Below are 24,899 nucleotides of genomic sequence, written 5' to 3' on the forward strand. Positions count from 1 at the left end.
CTGGCTGGACAAATTCTCTTTAAATCTCCTAGCTCTTTAAGTGGGCGAAGGCAAGCATCTTGAATTAACCCAAAGTTTATTTTACTGAGTTTCTTTGTCTGTTTATTTCAGGCTCAGCTAGCATAATGATTTAGATTTATATTGCAGTATAAATCATATTCCTGGGCATATTTCTATATTTTAGCTTTTGGAAAAGAAGTGACATGAGAATAGGAGGCAGCCCTTTTCCAGGTTTTCTAACTGTTTCTCAGAGAAGAATGCTTTAGGATATGCTCAAACATTCCTTTACAGCTGCAGAAAATTCAGGCAAACATTTCAATGAGAATAGTGCAGCTCTTTCTAAAAATGGGAGTATCAGGAAAATACATTATTTTGTCTTTTTCTAATTTAAGAATGGGCAAGTTGTTGAAGGTCTGCGTAACTTCCTTGCTTTAAGGAAGGGCCTGAAATCCTTGAAAGAAATAATCTTTGTCAGGACTGTGATTTTCCAGATCTGGTCAAACTCTCAGTTTAAACATGTTACATAGAGGGTTTATTTGACTGCAGAACTTGGGTAGCATTGTTCATCATTCCCTACTGCAGGAATGAATCCTGGTGGCAAGGCAAGAGTACTTGCCCTGTGACTCCAACACCTAAGTGCTACAGGCCAGATTTAAATCACATAAGAAACCTTGTGTCTTCAATGAACTCTTTGCTGGTACCTGTATGCTGTGATGATAAGAAGGATCTGGTTGAGATTTTGGGAGGAATAAGAACTGGAGGTTGGCTAAAGAGGTAACTTAAGGAACGGTGTTGAGGATGGAGACCAAAAGATCAAGTTTTGGGACAGGGAAACTGAAAGTTGGCTGTGCTAGAGAAAAGTTAGGGAAGGGAACTGAGAACCACTATGGAGGTGGGAGGAGAGAGAAGGTGACCGAGAGATGTCAAGAAGGTTATTTCAGGCAGGTAGTATGGACTAGGAGAGAGAATGAGAGAGATGGACAAGGTGAAAAGAAGATGAGAGATCACACAGTAAAGGCAGGAACTGGAAGCATGGTAAGAATTTGGGAATTACAAAGCATCAAGAGGAGTAGAAAATAGAGTGGAAAGTCTGCCAAAATAAATTTGGGAAAATAATGTTGGACACGGGAATATCTTCCTAATATCTACTATTTAATCATAATATATTCTGAATTTTTAATGATCCACTTGTAAGCAATTATTTATTAACAGAAAAAGCTGTCTGTGATTTGTCTCTGACAACAAAGATTTATGTACTGACCTGCACTGAGTCAGGCCACGTCTGCCTCGTGGTATAATTTGAAGCTGTGATACTAATAGGAAGTTTTGGAAATCAAATGTGTGGTTTCTAGTTTTGAATCTATTCCTTTTCTTACTTCTTATCCCCTAGTGATCTCATTCTTTTAAAATCTTGTTCCCTCTCTATCCTTCAGAGTATGCTTTCCTTATAATTGCTGTTATGGTTTGCCTAGAGGTATGTAACTGTGCCCAGCCTCCTGCAGCTGAAATTCTTGCTGTGAAGATGCTTTATTTTTCCCCTGAAAAGTGTCTATTTTCATGAGTTTTGCAACGTTGCTTAAAAGTAAAATTGGACAGTAATCCTTCAGAGTGCTTAGATAAGCCCCTTAGGGAATGATAATGATATTGGCCATTTTCTAAATAGCTGAAACAGAGCTTCTGTTTGGAGGAACCATTAAAGAGATGAGTAATCGCTGGTGGCAGATCTTCACAATGGTATTTCAACAACTAATTAGGATTGTTGTCACAGTTAGTGGCATTTCTTCTTGGCAAAGCAGCATGCAAAGTAGCCCTTATATTAGCAAGTACTGTGGCTGACAGCCCAGGAGCAGGTGATGGGTATGAGGTCAGTGAGCAGCTGCCCAGAATAGTGAAGAAATGATTAAATGTCTACAACCTCGGAGACAGAGATGTTCTCCAACTAATTCTTGTGAGACTCTGACATGTCATCTGGTGCCAATATGAAGAATCTTTCTAGATGTAAATCCTTATCTAGGAAAAGGAAATGGTTCGCAAACAAAAAAGTTATTAAAGCAAAACCTTTGCATTGTCCGGAATCTATGCTCTATATATGTAATCTTGGGTGGCAAAATAAATTATCATATTTTCCAGACTAGCAGTCTGTTTGGAAATGACTAAATAAAAACTGTGTAGAGAGCAGGAATTGGAAAAATCAAGATTTTACCTGACTACAAATATCTTCCCTATTTTAGTGACAGTCCTAAGTTCTGTTTTCATTAATTCAGCAGTTAATTAAGAGACCAGCCTTCTGATATTCCTATTTTCTCTGTTGATTATAATGTGTTATATTTAGAAAAGACTGAGACAGTAAAACCATAACAAGACTTATGAAAATTAGTTGTATTAATCATGGTGTTTGGAGAGAACCCATTTATTTATGAACATGTTTTCACTATTTTTCAGGCATAAGAAAGAAGGAAATGTGTTAATATAATCCCTTGAAATGAGAAAACAGGAAGCTTCTACTATCACCTTTACAGAATCACAGATTATTCTGAGTCAGTCACTGATTATCTTGAATAAATCAGGCCAAAGCCAGCTTATTTCCTGTGGCAGAAGTTTTTCATTAACATTTGTTTTACATCACTGTGGAGATGAAACAAATATTTTACTAGTTTTGAAATAGGAACAACTAAAGAGAGTCCCTATGCATATCTGTATTGCTCTGCAAATTTCTTGAAATTAATTTAGAACACTGAGAATCTGCACTTACACAGTTGTCTATAAGGAACAGTTTCTAGGATACAGTTTTTAATTTGTATTCCTAATAATTGATACAAAGAAGAAAAAATACAATCCTCATAAAATAATGTATAAAATTATGTACTTTATATTCTTCAGAATTATATTTGATCAAAGTAGACATTTCTGTCTCTAGAAAAATAGAAATGCCATGATTATTTTTAAAATTTAAAAAGAGACTAAAAGGCAAAACTTTATGTATTCTTGAAGGAATTTTAAAGCAAATGTTGAGCTTTTTCTTTTAGCTTCAATCTTTCTTGAGTTTGACTTAAAATATGTTTCAGAATTGCTTCTTCTTTATTTGTTTCTTATTTCTTTATGAGAAGAAATTAGGCAAAGTTGGTGCCTTCAGAAAATCAAAATACCTTAATTGCATAAAATCTTCTAATCAGCTAATCTGTAAAACTATATGAATTATGTACTTTAACATAACATTCTTTCAAAGACAATTAAAAAAAAAAATATCACATGCAGTTGGAATGGTTAAAAATATACAGAAAATTTCCTTGGAAATTCTTGCCCAACTCTCCTGTAGTATTTATTTTTGGTTTACACTGTATATAGTGAAGTCACAAATAAGGCTGAAGTAAGAATTTTATTCTTATTGGCATTGCCATTTTATCTGGGACACTTGTTCCCTGTTCCTTTTCTGTAATTACATAACAGTTTTCTTTCCAGTCATCAAAGTATGTTTAAGTGTAACATTACAAGTTTGGGGTTTTTTTGACTGAGGCAGCTTTTTTATTTCAGACCCTGTTCTGCTTGTGAATTGCATTTTGTACTTCCTCCCATGTAGTTGTACAGTGACTACTGTTTGCGAAGCCGTGTAATAATCTCAATTACTACAGAGACTGAAAAGTAAAAATTAATCTAAAATAATATGTCATTATTATTTTCAACATAAATCACTTCAGTGACCTAGTCCACAAAATTAACTATACACACAAATGTGTTGGTGCAACTGGTGAACAATGCATGAAGCCAAAGCATGCAGAAAAGGCAGAATTTTTTTTCAGCCAGTTTTTCCACTTTGGAAAATATATCATGTAGATGCATCCAAAATTGAATGCTCCAAGTTGGTAACATGGATACATCTGAAAGAAGAGGTAATCTCAGTTTCTTTCTGCCACATCTGACCCTCCCCTGCTCTATCATGAATTTTCAGACCAACAAGAAGGACATTAGAACAACTTGTTCATTTCCCTGCAGTATAAGGAAGTAAAAAATTCGTTAAAAAAAAAAAAAAAAGGAGGTAGTGGGTTCTTTAGAGCAAATTTATAAGTGAATCACAATGGAGAGTAATGTTACAAAAAAGCCCAATTTCTGCCACTTCAAAGTTACTGAAATCATATGAGGAAATCAATAATTGGTCATAAATGTGTAAGGTTAGGCATGTTGCATTTGCCTAAGGCTTTCTAGAAGTGAAATTAATAGAGAAAATTCAAATTCTTGTCTGTGTTTATTAATTTGGTCACACTTTGTTAAACTAAATGGAATTCTTACTGATTTTTACTTTATAGTGTTGATTTTATTTTGAAGGAAACAGTCAAGGAAAATCTATTGTTATTAGAACTGCTTGAATTTTTGATAAAACAATATTTAGTTAAAAATGCCAGGTATTCAAGTAAAAGCATTTTTCTTGAAAGGGATTAGTTGTTCAAATTTCTGAACTAGACAAGGATATTTTTATATTTCCAGAGAATCCCAGAGATTCCAGAGCTTTGAGGCTTCTTGGCTTTGGTAATTGATAATCACGGACTTGTCTCTGAAATTAGAAGCCTGTGAAAACTGTTAACTGCAGCCTCAGTGAGAATATTTAGACCCCACCTTGACTGGGAATTGGATGCCTAGAAGGCCATGGTAGGTTACAGCCCTATATTTTTTATCTATTTTCTTACAATTAACTTCAATTAAAACCACATTATCGTCTCATGTTTTCTATCTTTCTCTCAACTATATTTTCTACTTCATCCCTATTTTGTGGTATTGATGCTATATCCTTGCTAATTCAGTCTTTTCTGTTAATCCACATATTAATTCATTTTGTATGATTACAAAATGTCCACATTTTAGGAATATGGGTACTTCAAATAAAATGCACATTTTTCATTTCCCTTTATAACTACTGAACTTACAAAATTACATCCTTATTTTCTCCTATAGAAATTTTATCACTATGTTCCTGAAGCACATAACATGGAACATAGACCATGCAGCTTTTCCTGGATGGCATTGAATATGTTGAGATTAATAAAAGAAAATAATTCTACACATGGTTTCTCATAATCTTTGATAATTAGTATTCCACTCCAGATTTCAGTAGTGAGATATAAGCTATTAAAAAGCTTTTTATAGCCTAAAGAAAACCTCTCAGAAAGCAAGCTCGCTGTGTGTTCTGCAGTTATTATTTCATGGGAAATAATGTCTTAAGAATGTCCGGTTTCACCCACCCTGGAATTTTGATTTTTGAAACATGATTGTATCTAGTGACATACAGTTAAGTTTCTAGTGTTTAGAAATTTAAGGCAACATGTATAAAAGTTGGGTACTTTTATGCAAGTCAAAGTGGTCTTTGCATACAGAAATAAATAAAACTTTTATTTTAGTTCCTTTGTCACCTTAGTCTTGGAAGTATCTAGGCTTCAGGATCTTTCAGGATAGTGGGAAAAAGAATCTAGAGCTGAAAAATGTCAAAAAATGTGAGAAAAAACCCTATTTTTCAGACACATAATGACTGTAAAATGAGAGGAGGCAGGTTGGAACTGGTTCAACTGGGCACGAGGGAGAGTGACTGAAAAGATGAGGAGGAAGGTTCAAAAGGTCTGTTTAGGAGAGAGGACATGACCTGGAAGCTGGGCAGAAAGGGAAAAATTGGGAAAGCTGTTTTGATATGTTAACTAAAAGAAAATTAGCTTCTTGGAACACCTTTAGTGGAAGGAAATCACCCAAATTAGATCAATAGCTAAGAGGGGATAAATAATAAATTGTTCAGAAACTGAGGTAAGAATAGGAGAAAATAGCAGAACAGGAATAGAAATTAAATAATGCAACTATACATTAAATTATGAAAGTCACTCTGATCATAAAAAAAAGCCTCGGCAAAATCTGCAGGTGTAAGATTTTTACTTGAAGATGAATATGTGCTCTTTAATGTATTAGCATGTGTTTTAAGAAGCCTGTATAAACCATTATGCATGGAGAGCACTTTTTATGATTGTTTGGAGAGCTCTAGTCTGATCTAATGAAATAACCCTAATTACGTATCCATATGCTCAATCTCATTTATAAACAGTGGAGAGAAAATAAAGGATATTTTGCTGCTGATACTGCTATTGTTGTTATAGCCTGCTGCTGTGGGTATCACTGAAGCAGTTATCTCCCTTCTTTCCTTCTGTACTACAGCATATTAATTCCTGGAATGCACTCTGTTCTGATGCATATTTGGTAAACAAAATAGCCTTCTTGCATCACTTGCTTATAACATGTTTCTAAAGATGTAGGACTGCAATAAAAGCATGCCTATCTTCTAACAGTTGCACATGCTAACAGACATTTTTCTTGAAAATAGTCCCTTAAAAAAACAAGTCAGACATACACAAATAAACAAAAAACATAGGTGCCTTTATGGAAATGGGTTGTATCTCTGTAGAAAAATAGATGGCACCAAATAGCAACAACCCTCAAAAAGAAAAAGATTTTTAAAAAACCCAAGCAAAAAAACCCAGCCAAAAAATAAACCCCAAACCACCTACCCCCTCAAAAAACACTAAACCAGCAACCTCAAACAAAAAAATTTTCTAGGCATTTGCCTGATTAGTCAGGTGAAATTGGAATTTTAAATTTATTAGGAATGCAGTCATGTTTTGGTTTGTTTGGAAAATACCTCACCCTTACAGACTTTGATCGTGAACCTAGACTTTCTTTGAACCAAAAGTACTGGAGCACAAAAATAATAGTTTTTTTGAAGGTTTTTTTTTAGTTGGGCTTATTTTTGGGGGGGAGGGTTGGTTTTGGTTTTTTTTTTTTTTTTTTTTACTTTCTAAATGGTGTAGCCAAGGAAACACTGAGTCTGTTCTTGCATGTTTTTTTATTTTGCAGGTTTCAAAGTGTATTATCCACATTGCTATTATTGAGCTGATTCCTGATAGGAATGAATGACACAGTACCATAGAATAATTTTGTTTGGAAGCAATGTTTGGAGGTCAACTAGTCCAATCTCCATCTCAGGTTTAAGCAGATCAGATTACTCAGTCCTGTTTGATCAAGTCCTGAACAGCTCCAAAGATAGGGATTCCACATGTTGCTCTCCTGGCAACATTTTAGAGTGTTTGAACACACTTATGCTTCAAGAAAATCCTTTCCCTATACCACATTGTGCTCCTTGATTCCTGGCCTGTTGCTATAGAAGAGTCTGTTGCTCTGGGAAGGGTCTGTCTCTACTGTGTTCCTGGTCAAGTATTTGTACTCAGCAACAAGGTCTTTTATTCTCCTTGTTGAACTGATCAGGTCCCTCATTGTCTTCCAATGCACACACTGCTACAGTCCTCGACCATCTTGGTGTCAATCATTTTGATTCTTTCCTGCATTTTAATATCCTTCTTTTACTGGAGAGCTCACAATTGGACACAGTGGTACAGATGCGTTGTCACAAGTGCTGGATAGAGAGGAAAGATCCCTTTTCCTGGACTGGTTGGCTACGCTCTTGTAATACAGCCCAACTTGTGATCAGATTTCTCTGCTGCAAGAGCACACCATTGACTCATGTTCAGCTTGTTGTCAAGCCACATCCCTAGGTGCTTGTCTGTAGATCTATTTCCTGTACAGTCAGTCCACAGGTTGTACTTTTGGAAGGGGTTATCTCATTCTCATTCTGCATTTCCTTTCATTGAACTTCATGAGGTGTATGTCTACCTCCACCCTGTCAAAGTTCCTCTGGAAAACAGCCCTGAGGTACATCATATTGACTGCCTTGCTCAATTTGATATTGTCTGCAAACTTCCACCAGTTTGATGCTAAACCGTGAGTGTGTATGCAGTACCACAGCACAGAGAGCAATAGAGCTGCTCAGAACGAAATTGTCCTTGGTAAACCTGTATTGGCTGTGTTCATTCACCCTCTTGATGAATCTAAAAATGTCATCTGTGACTGTTTTCCTGTCCTTGGTCACTAAGAGGACTAACATATGCAAAATGAATAAAAGAAATAATGAGAAGGAGCAGTCCATGTTTCCCTGTATGTATCTATAAGAAAGTGAGCAATATGGAAAGGGAAATCCTCACTGTTTCACAGGGAAAGAATGGGAGGAGAGGCAAAGAGGGACTTTACCCACAAAATGTGTGTCTTTTTTCTCAGACATTAGTGGGCATCAAATCCCTGTTTTGTCCTGAACTGTTAAAGGAGAGTTTGATGCCCCATCTTGATGAAAAGTCTGGAAATTACCTTCTAGGATAGAGTGAGGCAAAACAGTATGGGAGTCCCTTTTCTTTTCTTAACTTGGGTTTCTAAACAATGAGCCTGTTGGGTTTTAATCAGAATTTCATGCTTATATAGTGTCTTCATGAACATATGAATGAGCATTTTGTTTCAAACTGAGGAAAGCACACATATGTGCTCTTATCACAGAATTGCACAAAGCAGTGCGTAAATGTCACTGTCAGAGAATATAATTGTTTCTAAGAGGAGGAAGGCAGTGTCATTTTCCTTCTTCAGCTTTGTAGGCTGAGCCACATAAGCTCTATACAAATAGAGAATGCCCATTAAAAAGTGGTCTAAAATCACCTTTAATTAGTTTAAAAATATTAAGGCAGAGAGGGAGAGAAACAAATACCGTTTACATTAATTGCTATCTCGCTTATACCCACAGAAGAAACAGCACCCCATTCTACAGAAATCACACAAAGAGAATAATGTTAGGAACACTGATTTACATAAAGAAAGTTTTCTTTTGTTCAATCCTTCCTTTAGTTCCAGAGAACTAAAGAGAAATTTGCTATATATTCAGTGAGAATGAAATGTATCTCATGGAACAGGGATAGAATTCTTGGTCAAAGACTTAAATACAACTTAGGTAGTTCACAAGGCTTGTGTGGAGCCCTGTCACAGGTCGATATCTTACCTATTGAAAGGTCAAGCCATTCTTGTTGCTTCAGCACAAGTACTAAATAGGACTCTGTCATTCAGTGGTGTGGCAGAAGTGCAACAGGCTTAATCTAATAATCATTTGAAATTCCTAGCCATGGTTAACCTTTAAATATTTCTCTGAGCCAGTAATGGATTTCAGTTTCTAATGTCAAAATATTCTACCTGCAACAAAGTTTTAACTTTGAAAATGTAATTTGAACTTCTTGTAATTATAAGTTTTCAAGAGTGGAAAAATAAGAAAGAAATGTCCCAAATATCTGAGGGAATTAACACATGAAGCATTCACTTCACACTTGGTCTTTGCAAAATTCCATGTTGAAACTGTTTTAGACACTGAAGTGGTCTAAAATCCTTAATATGCAGTATCAATCTTGTTCAAAGTTAAATTCCTGGATTTCCCTGAACAAGTATAAAAAAGAAAGAGGAACTGTGAACTGAAGCTAAACAAAATAAGTCCTGTCATTTCCTCACCCTCAAAAAACAACAAAACCTTTATAAATTTTTTTTAAAAATCCTAGTTTCATGGAATCACAGACTCACAGAATATACAAACCAACCAAAAACCAAAATTGCAATTAGTTTCTATGAAACTGTAATCAACTTGGATCAAAAGTCTGAACAATGAGCTAGATGAATTCAGTGCATTGAAAGAACAGGAAGGTCTGTAAACAAGAACAAGTTGTTCCAGCTCCCTTTTTCCTCAGTAGAAATGATAATTTTAAAGATAGATTATTCTAAAACACACAAAATATCTTATTCACAATCATGGATGGGTGAATTGTAAATTTATGGCTATATTTGTCTCCATTAACTTTAGGCAAAAATGTCTTCTATTAACATTCTGTTTCATTGGTATTCTTTGTAATGATCTAGTAAAAGCAGCGTAGGGAGAATTGTATCTTGATAATTTAATGCTAATCTTTAATTTTTTTTTCCTAGCTAACAATCATCAGATTTGCTTACGAATTAATCTTACACAATAGACTACCAAAACGGGTATGTGTGCTCCTAAAGCAAGTGAACACAGAGTAAGCTTGGTATGTGAGTAAATAGTGCTTTTCTGAGCTATTTATATGCACTTGTTTTCAACCTTCAGATCAGGTGACAACTAAAGAGATACCTAACATGAGTATTCACCCTTATTACCCTTATCCACTGTGAAAGTAGCACTGTGTTATAATGAAGCACATTTTTTTTGGTCAGTTTTTTAACACAGTAGTAAGAATTTGCAATTTTTGAGGAACTCAAACCCTTCACTGACAATGTCAGCTTTTTAAAGGCCAGTCATGACAGTCATTTAAAACAAACAAGTGAACAAAACATTTTAGAAAATGTATTAATCTTATGATTTAATAGTTGTACATTAACTGCTGTCTTTTAGGAATAGGAAAATTGCATGTGTTAAATGCTTTGGAGACCCAGGAAAATAAAAGCTTAGGCCATAGATTTTACCACAGAACAGATAGGAAAGGCTGTATTTTAGGGATATCATGAAAATAGTAAAGTCTGGATGTTAAACATCAATGAAAAATCTGAGCAGAAGATGATGGCCTGATTACAGGTCTGAGAGATTATTGCTTTACACAGTAATCAGAGCGTGAGAGACCAGAGAGGGATTTGGAGGTGAAAACATTGGGATTCTTTTTTTTTCTTTTTACTTATTAAACTTAAATTCATAACTAGTCAGCCGTGAAATCAAAAACTCAGAGAGATAAGCCAATATCTTCCTGAAGGCCTTAAAAGAGCAAAGGTAATTTACTGAGACTGTAAAAAATATTCATTTCTTGAGGGAGAGTCAGGAAGAACTTAGAACTCTTCCAATATACACATTTTTACAAAACTGTATGCTGCTAAAAGTATTCAGTTATTATATGAATAGAAGTTACACACTGCAAAATTGTCCCCCACACAGTGATTATAGAACAGGAAGTTGGGATAAAAGGAAGAAATCTTTTAGTAGTGTGCAAATTTTTTCATTTCTCCTTTCACATATCAAAGTGTTTTTCCCTTCCTGCGAACATTATTATAGTTATTATAGCAACTAGTGAATCTTTTCAAGATGTAATAGGAGTGTCACAAAGAAAATATGTATTTTTATTGCTTCATATCAATATTTATATATTTGTCAGTCAATAATCCAAGGCCATGGTGCTAAGTACAGTGCTGGCAAAAGTGCTTTCCCTCTGAGAAGTGAAGTCAGCAAGGTGCCACATGGTAGCATTCAAATAATGGATGAATGTGCATGAAATCTTGTAGCTGTTCTTCATTGTGACCAAAACTTTGTCCTTTCCATTACCACCTAGGTAATTCCAACCTGCAAGTCCATAAGACATGGGTATCATCAGAAAACCAGAAGCCTTCATAGTAACTTGTAAGAGCAATAAGTAAGGGAACTAAGAACACTGACTAGCAACTAATGACATTTTCCATATCTCTTGGTCATTGCCAGCCCATATAATGTGTCAGGAAACCCCTATAAAGTGAATAAAACTAACAAAGTTTGAAAAAAATAAAGAACCACAAATAAAACGACACCAGAGAAAACCTAAACGACCCCAGAAGGAAACATGAGACCTTTGTTTACAGTATATTTTTCTCTTGGAAAATGAAACTTTAAAAGCAAATGCTGTCAGGTTCTTCACGAAGATGAAAAACATGTTACAAGCTTGATTTTGATCATGTACAAGGCCACTCAAGAATGTCTTAAACTGACATGAAAAGAAATGCTTCTGTTTTTTTCCTTGTTTTTCCACCAGATGAAACGAATGCTTTATTGTATTGGATGTTAGTCTTGGTGAGGAACTGAGGTCTAGTTATACCAGATGAACAAGCAACAGCTGGTGTGCAGTTTCAATCCTGCTTTTTAAGTCTATTGTGTCACTTTATTTGAAAATCTAGATACTTTAGTGCCCAGATTTTTAAAAATGCCAAAGTCTTTTCAGATTCATCAGTGTTTAGATATCCAATGTGGATAAGTAAATTTAGTGAAAGCATGTTCCCAAAAGGCTGTGTTGAAATTTCATGCTGAGTAAGGATCTGAATGCATATCTTGGTATACATCACAGGCAGGAACAGGGCAAAGACACTTGGAAGGAAAATAAGATCCTCATTTCTACAGCAAATAAAATCCTTCATATATCTTTATCTCTACAGCAAGGGAATGTTATCTGCTTGAACACTTTTCATTTCCTACTATGACTTTAAATGAAAGCAGCAGCTTTTGTAGATTCTTATTTGAGTCAGTCAGTATTGTTTGCTGCTTGGAATATCTATGACAAGGCATAGCTGAGGCACCTAGAAAAACATTTGTATTTTCATTCTACAGGTGCTACTGTCTTGGTTTTCATGTGCTTGAGAGAACATTAAATGCTTGGCCAATGATTGAGTGCTTTATGAGACACTTTTTGAGCTAGAAACATTTTAGATCCAGATACTCATTTCACATACCTGTTTTTAGATCTATTTTTACAACTAAGATAATATTACAGAAATAAATTGCATTAATTATAAGTTAATTAAATAGAAGAATTCATTTTCTTCAGAAGTAACAAAATAAAACCATAACATAGATACATAGAAAAATATTCAGATGCCAAACTGAAGAAAAAACCAGAACAAAATGGGTGATCTGTTGGCAGCAGGCACATGGTAAGTGGCTGCATTTCAGAAATTGCTTTGAGAAAAAGAAAATACTTTGAGCCTGAGGAGTTACAGAACTGCAACAGGGAAGTATAACCTCTGGGCAAATTTAATTGATTATGACTAGATGATGCACTGTTGAATGTCCCGGTTCAGCAAATCTTTTAAATTTTGCTTGGAAATTTTGTTTCTTTATCCTGTTTGATGCAGTAAACATCCATTAGACATTAAAAGAGTACACCAATATGCCACTGATCCTCTGGTCCTTGATAAGGTGCCAGCCACTCAGTATCACCAGTTGCATAAACAGCTGGAGTTTTTCTGGACCTATTCCTATCATGTAGCTGGATGACTTCCTGATGGTTTGCACTTCGTCGTACCTCCAGTGAGCTAAGCTTGTTTGTGATAGATCTGAAAACTTCACAGAGAGAAAAGGATATTTCTTTAGTCACATTTAATTTAAGCAGACTTCAATATAAATTTAATAGGGAGCATGGTCTGGAACGTGCAGAATAAGCTGTTCTCTGCACTTTTATCAGTTTACTAGCAGACATGGGGAAATCTCTAGGTTACAGTAATCTCTTCTTTTCCTTAACAGATTGGTTGTATGCATGAATGGTTTAATCTGTTCTCCCTAGTGAAAAAAACACCCATAAAAATAGTGTCTTTCCTAATTCAGTAAAATTTCATGGCACTAAAGTCTCAAAGTTGTAAAATGAATGGTACTCTGTATGAAAAGGCTTTGCATACAAGACAACATTGTTTTCCTTAGAAGAAATTACAAAAGTATAGAAGTAATGCTTTTCTTTCAATTTCATGTTGCAATATCTATTCAACAGGCAATGTTTCTGTTTATATTCCTTTGTATCTGATAAGAACCTGTATAACAGATTTATACTTTGGAAACTTGAATCTAAAGTGGATCATACTGTTCAGGGTGTTCTTTAACCCTATAAAGGGTGTTCTTTGATAGTGTACGATGATCCAGTAAAGTCAATGCTAGATGGTCTTAAATTGAAAGAAACAAAAAGATATTTTAAAATAAATTTTCCCAGCTTTTTTAATGTTGTCACATTGTAAAAGGTTAATAAATGAATAGCCTCTCTCTTTTATTCAGATTACAATAAAAAGATATAAAATGAAAAGAAATATAAGGAAGCCATTTTGTAATAGTAGCCTTCATTTCTGAAAAATAGAAGAACCTGAGGGTGGTGTTGGGTGAGAGGCTTGACATGACCCAGCCAGGTGCACTCACAGCCCAGAAAGCCAAACGTGTCCTGGGCTGCATCCAGAGCACCGTGGGCAGCAGGGCCAGGGAGGGGATTCTGCCCCTCTGCTCTGCTCTGGTGAGACCCCACCTGGAACCCTGCATCCACCTCTGGGGTCCCAGCACAGGAAGGACATGGATCTGTTGGAGGTAGTTCAGAGGAGGCCACAAAGATGATTAGAGGGATGGAACAGCTCTCCTGTGAGGAAAGGCTGAGAGAATTGAGTTTGTTCAGCCTGGAAAAGAGAAGACTTTGAGGTGACCTAATTGAAGCCTTCCAGTACCTGAAGGGAGCCCACAGGAAAAATGCAGAGTAACTTTTTACTAGGGCATGTTAAAAAGGGGGGCAGGACAAGGGGAAATGCCTTCAAACTGAAGTGAGTAGGTTTAGATTAGATATTAGGAAGAAATTTTTTATTGTGAGCATGGTGAGGGACTGGAAGAGGTTGCCCAGAGAAGTTGTGGATGACCCATCCCTGGAAGTGTTCAAGGCCAGGTTGCATGGACCTTTGAGCAACCTGCTCTAGTGAAAAGTGTCCCTGTCAATGGCAGGGCATTGGAGCTAGATGATCTTTAAGGTCCCTTTCAACCCAGGCCATTCTATGATTCTAAAATTTTATGAATTCTCTTTTTTGGGAAAAAAAAAAAACAAACAAAGGGTATTTTGGGAATACTTCAGAAGCGAGAAAACTGTATTTTACATAAATTAATTAAAAATTGGAGCAAGAATTAAACCTCAGAAGGGAACACTTAATAAATCTATGATGGATGATATTTAAGGACACTGATATTCAAGATAATATGCTTAAAAAAATAAGATTATGAAACATTTAAAACAAACTAGACAAACACAATTATCAATTGCTTGACTAGGAAACAGAAGATTGATTATGGCTAAGGGTAGTATCAGTTTACCGCAATTTATTTTTTTTTTAATATCATTCAATATGGAGGTCATATGATGGGGAAAGAGTAGAGAAATCATGCTTAAAAAATAAATTACAGAGTTTTTGGTAGAAAAAGTCACTCACAGCCAAACTTCCGTGATTGGAGACTAGCATATGTTTAGAGCTGCGTGTGATCCTGGAAAAAATAGAAAATTTAGTTGCTAGTTTTGGAGTTTTGTCATATACTTTTATTGTCTAACAGAGAGTAAAATTCCAACAGACAGTCCAATTTTTAAAATGCTGAGATGTAAAACTGTCTTCTGTATTTCAAAAAAAAGTCCCTATCTCATTCTTAGCTATACAATGAATTAATTAGCTGTTCTGTATTCAATTACACATTAAGAAAAAGAAAATAAGTAGAACCACAAGCAGAAAGAGCTAAATCCTTTGAAGATTATTTTCACTGTTAACTAATTTTCTTTTATAGTGTAAAACCAAAACATCTGAGAAATGAAATTTAAAGACCTAGTTCCAAAATCCATAGGCATGTATCTAATTAAAATCACACAAAATCACCCAAGTTTGTCCTTAATGAAATGAAATGGAAGCTAAGAAAAACAAATCCATTAAAAAGTGATTGCTGACATTGCCCAAACGGCTGTTAGTTTCATAAGGGGGTTAGCTATTTTAACAAGCAATCTCTTCTGAAGGACTGTAAAGTGTTTAAGAATAGAACTGCTGGTTTTAATTTGATTCTCATCACTGCAGTTTTAGTTAGCTATCTTAGACATCTATAAGAAGAAGAAGCATATTGACAAAAATATCGACTTGACTACAAGATCAAAGAATGAAGATTAAAGCAGGATATGGCAGAATGTGGTAGGAAAAATAATTAGATTCTTATTTTGCAAATATTAATTTATAATACTTCAAACAGAGTCCATCCTGAAGTTTAGTCAAAGTTTTCACCCTATTTAATTTCTGCTCGTCACCAAGTTACATGTTTATATGATATTTAATAATGCCTTATAGTAGTTTTTTATCAAACTGTCTCTTCTGAGACTTCTTTCTTACATTCTTCCTTGCTTCTTCAAGCAACTCAAATGTCATGGTCAAAACAATTAGAAGCTTTTTGTTTCTGGTGTTCCTGTTTCTTTTTTCTTTGAATATTAAGAAACCTCCTGAAAGGAATGTTTATCTGCTAATATTTTGGACAACATAAGAACACCTGTTTTTTTTGCTCAAGCCAAGCAAAGCCCAGGGATCCTGAATGTTGTGCAACATCTCTGCCATGTTAATAACAATGGCAAAAATTTTTCGTTACTGTGCTACAGCGAGAAATCCATAGAAAATTACCTGCTTCTTTTTGCTCCCTCAACCTTTTTCAGGGTAACCTCTATAGCTTTTATTGGATTTCAGCACCTCAACAGAACTCATGTAGCCTAAATCGTTCCTGCCTTGTTTTATTCCCTCACTGTTCATTCCCTGTACTCTCTGACTTTGGTCAGGTTAGACATAAGTTATCCACCATAAGGCATCTAAACTCACCCAAATTCCATATGATGCTCAAGTTGTACGTATTACTTTTGCCATCTTCCATAATGCTTAATACTTTGATTATTTATGTTTTCAATTTTGTTTCTAATCCATACTGGATTGCAGAAGCAGCTGAATGTATTTAGTTTGGTGATGTTAAGACAGCTGTTTATTTTGACAATCTGGCTAATTCATACAGTGAAGAAAAAAAAGATATCTTGAGCACATAAAATGAAATGAGGCTTTGAAATAGTGTCAGTCTCAAAAGAATTTTCTGTTTTTCAGAGCACTTGTGGATACATCTCCATTTACTGGTCCTTGTAGAGAACTACCTGATCTGATCAATATTACTCATCAGTTGCCTTGCAGTGTGTAGCATTATTTTTAATTTACGTGGTATTTTAAGCTTTTAACTGCTTTTCTCAAGTTCGATTAAGGATACTTAATCTAAATAAAATTACACTAGAAAGACTCTGTCATGTTGAAATCAGCATTTATCTAGATTCTTCTCAGAGTATCGGCATATGAAATTTGGGCCAGTCTACTCCTTTGTTTCTTACTCTGAATTATCTTTCCTGCACTAATTCTGGTGGAAGTTCTCAATGTTACTTCCCACTTTCTGTCATGTACTGTTCTGTAGTTTCCTAAGGCAGTCAATCATTCTAGTGCTGGTGTGTAATTTGCTTTGTGAAACAGACATTTTGCCATTAATATATGTGAAATTCCTTTCAGCTCTCATTCAACACAGTCACTTCCCTCTGGTGATCATTTGTACTTTTCTGTGTTTACTTGACTTCTGTCTGGGACAGACTTTACTGGTTGGCTGAACTTCAGGTGACACTACATTAGCATACAGAGTTTTATTATGTGACTCAAGCTTACTGAATTCACCTGTGCTGTCACATTTTCACAGAAAGCAAAATGCCTCTGAAAATTATATTTTTTCTCAGTCTCTTTCCAAGTTACTAAAGTAAGATGGTAAGTTAATATTGGTGGAGTCAATTTTAAACTTATAACTGTATCAAAGATTTAGTTATTAATATCAACAACAGTATGCCGTGGCAGCCAAAATGACCAGCAGTATCCTGGGGTGCACCAAGCTCAGCATCATCCGTTTGGTCCTTCCAATCGTGTTGGTCTTTGCCTATCTTCAATTGATTGTATATTTTTGTAGACAAAATATCTTCTCCTTCTTCTTACAATTTCCACGCAGATTGGAATGGTCATATATTTAACACCACAGTTGTAATGATAACTGATGCAGAGGAAGATGCAAAGAAAAGTTTCAAGATTGTAATTGCTGAGAGGGTTTCCTAACAACCCTTTCCTTCTCTCTCTTTAGGTTTTGGTATGTAAAGGCCTTTAAGAAATGGATTTGAAATTAACAAATAAGCAGATATTTTGAAGCTTCAAAATTCAACAAACAAAATAGATTAAAGTAGATATCTTTGTGGTATTGTTGAGAAGTGACAGTACAGGCTCTAAGTGTCTCAATTATTTCTCTCATATTTGTCTTACATGATTAGAAATAAGTTTCTTCACAGCTGAGGAAGGAACTAGGCCTGCCTTAGCTTGGCTTTAAGGAGGTGCATTGCCACAGTAATCCATTGTGCTTCTCTCCAGAAAAGCTAGTTCTGCAGTGCATTAGACACACATTATGATTTATCTTAACCTCTTACCTCTTCTAGCAATGTAATAGCTGCAACAGAGTGAAAGGTTAATTGTGGGGTATCTAGTATGCTTTTCCATAAGTGACCATAAATGTATAAAAAGTTCCAGGAACTGGGGAATTACAGGGGAGAATAAATCAGATTTCATGCTCATTCTTTTCGCTGGCAAGAACACATATTAATCAAAATTATTTCAGAAATAAAGAGAGGTGTATAGAAAAAAATAAAACATATAAAATTGGCACAGTCCTTTGAGAGCAAGAATGAGATGTTAGGGATCCTGCCCACTTTATATTGATCTGAAAATCCTCTGTGTGGGCAGCATGGCATAGTGGCTGAGCAGTACTAAATATAACAGGGGAGCACAAGAATAGACAACAATGCACTCAGAACAGCACTTGGACAATTTGTGTGTGAACTTCCACATAAGACTCTTTGGGAAATTTGGTGCTTTACAGAAATGTCCAATGTTCTTAATAAACCATCAAGAGAAACACAGTAGCTGGTGTGGCTAAAGCATTCCTCAGGCTTGAGTTGGTATCTCTGCTGGCAAAACTGGTGCCATACCAGGTTATTTCAGGCTAGCGGGAGTATCCACTCCTTTGGAGTCTTACATTCAAGTGCAATGTTTTATGTACCTTTTATGTTTTATGCAATTATTCTCTTTCCCAATAAACAGTATTTTTCAGTAAGCTTACTGCAGCAATTTACATTACTTTGTGGCTCAGAGTTATTTTTCTTTTTGGTTGTTTGGTTGTTTATTTTTGCTGTTTCAGTCTTTAACAACTTCAGCTGTAGTTTTATTTATCTTGATTTACAAGGCATCAATCACTGCTTCTTCACAAATATGTTATCTCATTTAGCAGAATATTCAGAATTGTGATTATATTTTACTGATTTTAACCATCTAAAAATTAAGCATACACATAAAATAGATTTATATTGTTATTCACAGAGAGAGAAAATAAATAAAAATTAACTTACTGTGTTTTAGAGGCATTCTTATGTATTCAGAAAAATTAGCCTTATAAGGTGTTTTGTCTCAGTTGATGAGGTGCAACCTAAGTATCATAATCCAGAAGTTTGATTTTCAGATGCCTGTAATGATGAGCCTCCCCCTCCACCTAATTTAGAATACAGAGTATTCTGAATCTTGATTTCTCCTTGGTGGCAATTTAATTTACTCTTTGTAATATTTATTTCACTCCCAAGCCTAGAACTACCCAAAATTCAAATATCTTTTCCAGGACTTTTTCCTCTAAAAGAAATTGTTTTTCTTTTTTCATCCTTTTTTATTTATTGTGGATGAATTTGGCATAGTTGTTCCGAAGGCAAAGTGGTTTTTTTGAGATTTTGATAAAATATAACACGAGCCATTCCATTCTTACTGTGCCTTCACAGAACCCTGGCAACAATAGAGGGTAGACCAAAGTGTGAAAATATTTTCTTTAATAAAAAAAAAAGCACATCATCTAAAAGTGATTTCTCAAAATTTCCTTTTAGTCCTGCCTGCAATTTTCTTCTCCATGCAGTGCTAGATTATGTCACTTAAAAAGAGGCCTGATAACATTTGCTTAACATTGCTTAAAATTATTATTCTGCTAAAATTAGTAACTACTGCTGCTTTTTGTTTTAATGAATCATGTCCATTCCTTGTATGCACCCAGGTAGCACACTCTGTGACTTTGCCACTTTAGCTTAATGAGGACAGTGAACCCCAGTGTGCATTACCATAAAGGGCCACCTGAAATGCTGGAGTTGTCTAATCTCTATAGGTACCTGTCATTTCATTTTACACTCTCTGGATGATGGACATTTGCAGAAGAGCGAATTCCCTTTAAAGTTTCAAATCAAATCAGGACATTTGCTCAGCCTCCACAGTATCCCTCTTTTACCCTGCATGCTCTCTGCAGATTAAAGAACTGTTACTTGTCACCTCTATCAGTTAAATCAAGAAGGAAGAACATATACTGTTCCAATTGGTCATTAAAATATTTGAATCTCAGTTGCCTTTGGAAGACTCCCAGTCTTTATAAAGGATGAATATTTTCCTGTTGGAATCTGCAAAGACAACAGAATATATCTCTTAATATTCTTCCCTTTGAAATTTATAGCTGTGTTTTAGAAATATCTTAAAATTCGACTTTTTTCCCCTGATAATGACACTATCTAACATATATGTTTCCTGACTGGATGAATAGAAAGTAGACTTAAACAACAAGCACTTTTTTTACCCTACTATGTTAGTAAAATAAAATTTATTTTTGCATTAATTAAAATTAAATTTTCTCTAATAATCATTCATTCATTCATTCATTCATTCACATTCACTTCCCAGAATTCAAGTAGCAGGAAACATGTAGTATTTTTCTTTCTCGTTTTGTTTAAAAATTCTACCTGCTTAGCTTATTCATGAAACAGTAAAATAGTTCTGGTTTAAAACTATTTTGAGAAGACTTACTTTAATTTTTGATTAAGAAAGCTGAGCTGAAGTGACTATGATGGTTAGATATTGACATTAATTACATTAAATGTAAAACACGATTTACGTTTTGTTCAGGGAATAGAGTACTTCTGATATCTTGGTGTCTTTGTAATTGAAATGGATTTTCTATTTAAAAGAAATGCCAGGCTTAGTTTAAACTGGTAATTAAGGTTGTCCCAATTTACTTGGTATATAGCCAGGATTTGCCATCCAAAGGTGAGTCAAAATTATCTTTGTAATCTGACTTACCCTTGTGAGGTATGAATTTATCATTGCTAAGGAAAAAAAAAAATTACGTAAGAAAGTTTAGGAAAAATTCTACCTGCTGAAGTTATCAAGAATTTTGTGTTTTAAAAAAGAATTTTATTTTTGAGCTGTAAAATACTAAGAAATCTTTCATCTTCTGAAAGAAACACTTTTGTGAGAGTTTCCATCCTTACATTTTTAAGTACATTGCAAGGTAACTTCCTGCAAACAGGTAAAATGTAAGTAATGTCTTGTCTTTCACAAGTTACCAGAGACAATTTATCTGTAGGAATGCTTTGCAGACACACAGCCATATTCTGGAGACAAAGTCAGAAAATTGTGTAGAAAGTCTTAGCATAAGTGGACTGACCACACTAGAATTTCTGTGCTGCCCTTCCTGTGTGCATGTTGTGTTTACCTGTGTTTATGTAATAACCGATGACATTCACATGCAAATTTATATGTCTGTTCAATTAAGTGTGATTCTTTAAATATCCATGCTCAGTTCAATCAGAGGAACCACCTGTATTTAAAAAAAAAGAATAAAAATGTTGCCATCCTTTACTAATTCAAGACACAAACCTGAGCAGTATATAAACAACTTGATCTTGAGTAATATAATTTAAATTGACATCTATATATACTAAGAGCCAGGGAAAGCTGTGATAAAAGCTTGTGCAGAGCTTTTACTTGCACTTGATGTTCTATAAGTAGGGGCTTATGATGAGGGCTTTTTAAATTAAAGAAAAACAAGATATAGGGCTTACTTGGGTGTTTGGTTAGAATCTGATAAAGGTTACATGAGAAATAAGTTAATGGACTGAAGTTTATAGCTGTGTGTATAACTGTCAAATCTCAGTGTAAATTACCTTACTCTTCTGCTGGCCAGAATGCAAAAATCCAATAAACTGCTAATAAAAATGGAAAGGTCATATGTAAATACCACAGATCTTGAAAATGCACCAGAAAAATGCGATAGTTTGCACACAAATATCATTTCATATTCTGTTTCATGGTGTCTAAAGTGGCATGGGATATGTGTTTTTATCAAAGTATGGTGAGAAAAGATTCTGTGAAAAAGAGATTTGCTTTAAATCTAAAAACAAGTGTTTGATGTCTAATTGGGTGTTTGTTTCTCTGGCTTAGAAAGAATTTTTCTACTTTACTAAGAATACACAAAAAATAAAGACTGATTTAATTATTCTAGTAATTTACCAAGAGTGTTTACAATGGAATATATATTCTGTCTTTTCGGTCCACTTGAGCACACACTTGTTTATGTATTTTTATTTACACTGAAATATATTGGTAGTACGTTTTACAAAATAAAAGATAAAGGATTTGGCAAGAAGACTAATTTAATGCTCCGAAGACTGGATTTTCCATGTGCCAGCTTCAATGAAGACAGTATTGCCTATATTTTCCCAATGGTTTGGGATGGAAGGGACATCAAAGAACATCTAATTCCAACTGGTATGCTGGGGGCAGGAATAAACCAGGTTCTCAAAGCCCCATCCAACTCAGCCTTGTACACTTCCAGGAATGGGGCATTCACAGTTTATGGGCAACCTCTTCCAGTGCCTCACCATCCCCATAGTGCAGATTTTTTTTCTAATATCTAATGTAAACCAGTCCTCTTTCAGTTTGAAGCTATTCCCCGTTGTCCTATCACTGCATTCCCTTGGGGAAAGCCTCTCTCCAGCTTTCTTTTAGGTCTTCTTTAGGTACTCGAAGGCTGCTAGAAGGTCTTCCCTGAAGGTTCTATTCTCCATGCTGAACAACTTCAACTCTCTCAGCCCATCTTAATAAGAAAGGTTCTCCAGCATTTTGATTATCTTCATGGTCCTCTTCTGAACGCACTCCAACAGGCCCAAGTCATTAAAATTGTCCTCATTTTTTTCCTGAACAAAATGTACTTTAAAACCTGAGATTCTCCAGCTACTGGAGTGATATGCATTTATTTAATTTGAATTAAATGGAATATATAAAAAATAAAAGTGTATTGTAAACACAGTGGTCTATAAATCTGTTGTGGTTGAGGGAGGTCGATTTCACTGTTGAGTTTTCCTTCTTGCTTAGTTCTTTTTTTCATTAAATATGCAATGTAGCTGTACTGGCTACTTTCATTGTACTGCTTGCCTGTTTAAGAATTTACTGTTTTTCTTCTAGACTCTTTAACAGTGCTACTAAGGGATGTCAGCCTTAGTACTTGTAACTAGAAGAGATTTTTGTTAAGGATGCAATTTTCTCTTAGAATGATCTTCAGGTAGTGAATTGGTAATGAAATGACCTGTAAGATGTGTGCTTTGTAATCAACACATGAATAAAAATCCCCACTGCTTACTGCAAAACAACGTCTTGATATCAAAGATGCTCTAAAATTAGAGTGATTACACACTTATTTTTCTAAACAGAAAGATAATGGCTTTAATCAAGAATAACCTTCAAAAATAAATCAAGGACACAGGAGATTTAGCCACAGGGTTACATAGCCACATTAACAAACAACTTCTATGTAGCTTGTTGTAAAAGGAATTTTTTGGTCATTTTTTAATGAATCATAATTTTATGTGCAAAGGTCATCAGAGCCTTTGGACTCCTAGGGTACTCTATTCTTATATCAAAATAATATTTTAAAAATTGCTTATTTTGAAGTAAAGTTTTGTTTTTTGCTCAAAAATTGTAACTTCTGACTTAAAAGAAAATTTATAACAAGAAAGAGATGTGCCACTAGACCAGAAGCCTAGATCAGACTCATGCAGTGTGATTTGTTTGGGAAATATACTAGCATATCCCATTGCATATCTGAAGGGAAAAGGGAATAGAATAGAATACAACTTCACTATTTACTCATTCTTTTAGAAGACCAGATGAAATCTTAGCCTATTATCAAAAGCTTCTGAATGAAAGCGACCCCTGAATTTTGTAAGGCTGGATATGTCTCCCATTACAGACCTCATGTATAGATGTATGCCTCATCCTATGTGTTCTACTGGCAGTGCAAAAATATTCTAACTGTATACAAAGAAGCAAAAAAATCCACTGTAGAAAAGCCTTTGCATGCTGCCAGATGCTGAGGTGTGTCCACATAGTACTGCTCTGTATGATGCACTGTATGATGCAGAAATATAAGGTAGGATTCATCTTGGAATATATTAATATCCCAATGCAATTTTTCTAATTCTATTACAAGAATGAAGAGTCCTAGTTTTTGCTGCATGCAAGGAAAATGTTATCATCCCCCCATTTGTTATCTTAGGAAAGCCTGATGATATTGAATCCATATGAAGAACTCTGAATGACTTAGAAATCATAAAAAGGATAAAGGAAAATATTCAACATATCAGTTTCACTCCTTTAGACATAGCAAACTAATTCATTGGTTGTGTAAAAATACAAAACTAGAAGAAAAACATACTGTCCCATTAACATAACACAAAATGAAGTCCATATGTACAAAAAATTATATTTCTTTTGCAAAATTGATTAATTTCTTCTTTGTATGTTTAAAGACAGAGTTGCAAATTTGGATATATAAAAATCACTGGAAAGCAGCCTAAGGTAGCTGCTTCCTTAGCTGCTTGCATTTTAGCAATAAAAAATACATTACGAAAAGCTTTACTTAGAAATTTGGTGCTTCTATATGTAGTTGTGTTTTATTCATTAAGGTAGATCTGTATACTGGAAAACCTGAAGAGAATTGAATTAGCCTGAATGCAAATTTGCTTGAACTAAAAAAGTGCATGATAAAGATTTTTAAGAATATTTGTTACACACTCTCATAAGGATTTTAATCTTACTGAGTAATGTGTGACTCTGTCACCAGCTCCATAAGTAAAAAAGTTATTCCAGCTCTTTTCTTGAGCTCAGTGACTTTTACAAGCACAGGAAGGGAATTGATCATGTAATCTTCAGAACAACTGTGCTGTCATTTTTTTCCTCTCTGTGAAATTCTTTTCTCTGTGTGCTGAATCTTGTGGAAGAGAAAGAGGTACATTCTGTAATCTCAGTAGAAATAATTGGGTTAAACACCTTTTTTTTTAAGTACCTCTCAGCATTTTTAAAATTTTATACTTTGAAGAACCAGGGACTATTAAGTGTAAATTGCAAGTGTTTTCAGTTAACATTTCTGTGCTGCAGACTTTCAAGCACTGTACAAAAAATTTTTAAAAATTCTATACAATGAAATGTTTATGATGGATTATTAATAATTTCATGGAAGCTAGTGAACACTACACCTTAGACTA

Source organism: Coloeus monedula, assembly GCF_965178545.1.
Source record: "Coloeus monedula genome assembly, chromosome: 5".
NCBI lineage: Eukaryota > Metazoa > Chordata > Aves > Passeriformes > Corvidae > Coloeus > Coloeus monedula.